This window comes from Ceratosolen solmsi, unplaced genomic scaffold, assembly GCF_000503995.2.
Source record: "Ceratosolen solmsi marchali unplaced genomic scaffold, CerSol_1.0 scaffold13, whole genome shotgun sequence".
In the NCBI taxonomy this organism is placed as follows: domain Eukaryota; kingdom Metazoa; phylum Arthropoda; class Insecta; order Hymenoptera; family Agaonidae; genus Ceratosolen; species Ceratosolen solmsi.
Window position 1 is genome coordinate 7,419,369 of NW_011948418.1, and position 3,986 is coordinate 7,423,354.

The window sequence follows — 3,986 nt, forward strand, 5'->3', positions numbered from 1 at the left end:
CGGCGGTTACGGCGCGACTGACTAGCCACTGCTCGTGTCGTGCCCGACTCTGCCGCTTCTCCTCTCCCTCCGCGCGAGCGACAGTTCGAGACAGAGAAGGAGAAAGAGAGAGAGAGAGAGAGAGAGAGAGAGAGAGAGAGAGAGAGAGAGAGGACGAGATAGCACGTGCAGCAGCGGTGCCGATGCTCTCGGGGAGTTTCGCTCACCTTGGCGGCACCGCGAAGCCGAGCGCGAACGACGACCGCAGGGTATCGAGGTCGAGGATTACCGACCACCGGTAATTCAGCACCAGAGGATGTGGGAACACGACGACGTGTTGGCCCATTACGCGGGACAACATCTGTTGCGCACGACTTCCCGGTCTTCTGGATAAAGGCCGTTTTTTCTCAAACCCTAGGGACACTTTTTTGTTGCGAATAGCACTTGAAAATCTGCTTTGTCCGGACATCGTAGACCAGTTGGACGCATCTGCTTCTTCTTTTTTATTTATTTCTTTTCAAGCTATTTCGAGGCGTCATTTTGCATTACTTTTACACTCCAATCGTGTACGGCTTTGTCAATTACAAGGGGGAAGATAAAGTTTCGAGAAAATTTCAATCGTACGCTTGACGATCGTTCTTCGTCTCTTTAATCTAAAATCTAGTTGAATTATCCTTAATGCCATTGTCATATTATTCAATTGTATTTTGATGATTGTGCTCGAAGCATGAAAGAAAGAGAGGGTGGGGGGTGGGGGGGGAAGAAATTTCTTAAAAATTATATCATTTCGTATATTGTTAATAGGAATTCAATTCGTGTTTTTATTTTACTTAAAATGTTGCGTTAATATTTCGTAGCTCGATTGGCATTTTTCATTCTTTAAAGTTTGAATGAGAATGAAAAATTTTTTAAACGTGTGGTAAGAAATCGAAGTCGTTAAAAGATAATTTACATAATAAAAATTTATAGAAAGAGCTATCGAAGAATAAAGCTTACGTTAAGATCCTTTAAAAAAAAAAAAACAATACTTTCTCTCTCATATTATCTATGTATTTATCAATCAATGGATTTACTTTGTTCTATTTATAATATACTGATTAGTATTAATAGAATTAGTATTAATAATTAAAAATTAGTATTAATAAATTAAAAATAGCAGATTGCTTATTAAATTTAATGGGGACATTTCAATATCGAATTGCCAAAAAATTGCTTAAGATGAAATGTCTCTTGATTTACTATTTATTATTTCAATTTGACAATCATATTTCCAATGATAAGCACATAATCTAATATTACGAATTTGCTTATTGGGCTTGTAAACTTAAACTAAAAAATGCAAATTAAATTTGAATTGTGATTTTACTATTCTTACCTCATATAATGAAATGCTTAAGTATCAACTTGAAAATAATAGAATAAAAAGCAATTGTAAAGTAAACAGGTTCGAAATGAAAATCTTATTCAGCTAATGCAAATTTATGTTGATCGTTGACATTCATGTCCAAAAGACTTTAATGGAATTGAAAAGTTTCTGTTACGACTTAAATTCTTCAATATGAGAAATCTTTATTTGATCGTTGGTTTTATTTGATGTGACGTAATTCATAAGACAAATTTTTTGTGGAATTAAACTATCAGTTTTTTGAAAGGTTTAATAATATCCGAGCTGCGAAAATTCAAATAAAAATATTACTTTAAACCGTTAAATACTTTTCGCCTACTTTATTACGTGGCATTAGAAATATGTAATTGTTAATATTAAACAAACTTTTTTTTCCTATTGAAGTAAATGATAAAAACACATAAGCATCTTATTACGAAATCATCGCAATTAAGAGAATATACAAATAATAGCACAAAGAAGGTAAAAATAAATTTCTACTACTACATACAGAAGTATATTTATTTAATGAAAAATTATCAGTTCCGTATGTTTTTAAACTACTCAAATATCTAAATAAAGTAATTTATTTAAATTTATACTATGTATAGCTGAGCACTCGAGTACATTCACATACATATAATTGGAAGAAAAAAAAACTATTGATATATATATATATATATATATATATATATATATATATATATATATATATATTTGTATAAAAAATCGTTTTATAACAATAGTGTCGATAACCCTTTAAAATTGTCAACTATGTTTGACTGTGAAAGATAAGGGAAACGCTATTTATTCGTAATTTTAATTATCGTATTAATTATAGATATATGCTAGGAATAACATAGCAAAGGTATAAAAGAATTTTCCACTTTATTGGAGTAAACTTCTTTGAAAATTACTTTTTTTTTTAATACAATATTTTATTCTTTATGCTATGAATGCATAGCTTATAAGTTAAAATTTAATTTTACTTACTATCACAAAAGCATATAATAAATCATTACTTTTAACGAAATACTTATATTATTTTAACTCCTTAATACTGTAGTAAATTTGCTTTTGAAACATCGGAATACTCGCTCATGTTTCCTAGCAATAACATTATAGTCTACATTACCCAATTATCATACTAAACTCAATTCATATTCTTTGTTAAAGAATCTGTTATATATTTCTTAGGCCACTCGAGTCCACATAAACAATAAATTTAATTTCTCAAAAAGTCCATTAATTCAATTAATTATCAAAAATGTGTATTAATTAATGGTAAATAGGCGCTCCCTAACTTCCTTTCGGGATGATCAGTTATTGATAAAATGTTAACTTGTAGATGTAGTTATTTGCTGGCCCCACCTAAAGATTTCCAATTCCAATGTCCAAGTTCATTAAATCCAAATATTCGAGGTATTTTATAAACGTATTGCTTGGGCAAGAAAAACATTAAATTGATTAAAAATGAACGACTGTCGTTTAATAAAATTGAAAAATAAATTCTTCGCGGATTCTGCTTAACTTAAATGATAAAAATCTTCTATTAATCTGTGTTATTGTAAAACGACACCCGTGAACTCCATACGAGTTTCATAATCAATAACGATGAACAGTGATTGGTTGCCAGATTAAAAACAGCCTTCTACAATTACCCCTTTCACGTATTTTGACACTTTGTAGGGATTATCAGAGGCGAGTTTAATTACTTCAATTGAGTTCGTGCGCTATTGACTATATGGCAAAGGGGAAGCGTTATATCGTAAAAGTACCAGCACTAGGAAGTCGAGTTCCGAATAAAGTCACAACTCGACGACATCCGTACTTAAGCAAATCAATCGCGGATCCTGGGCTTAGCAAAAATAATACCAACCAATCGCTATCTCGCGCTTATATATGCCAATTATTGGGACTATTTTCGTCAAGTTTGCGGGCTTCGTGTGACGCTGTGCGCGGCTTTCATCGATGCGCATTACGAAATCACTACTACGAGTCAGGACAAGATGCTTGATTGACGGTAATCACGAAGTTTATCCAAATATAATAAAGCGAGCTATCGACATTCGATTTAACAAGCAAGTGCATTAAATGTATATATATATTAGATAAAATGGAAACCGTCGATCTAGACAAATTGCCTTTGTTTAAATGGGGATGAGCTTAAATTGCCCGTGGCAAATAAAAAAGTAAGATTCAAAAGTAATTGAAAGAAGTATTGTATTACCTACTTTTATTATTTCTTTTATCCACTGTAATATGTAGCGGTCTCCGTCACACTTTTAAGCATTTTTATCCTTACGCATATCAATTATGTGGAGGGCAGCGCCTACCTTATGTACTCGTGTATTTGCACGTAAAATACATGCATCGCCGATTATCTAATAAGCAAATCCCCCATTCGATAATAAATCATTTATTTTACGTAAAACGTGGCCGATTATAATTATATTATTATTATGAAATAAAAGTGATGATGTATCAAATCTGAACGTCAACGTGCTTCACGCCAAGAACGATTCAAAGAAAGTATTGCGCTTAAAGACTCAAGCTTCTTTCTAAGAAGAGCCACATTGTATATAAAATTTCATATCTACTTTTGTTACGTGTTCTTGCATTA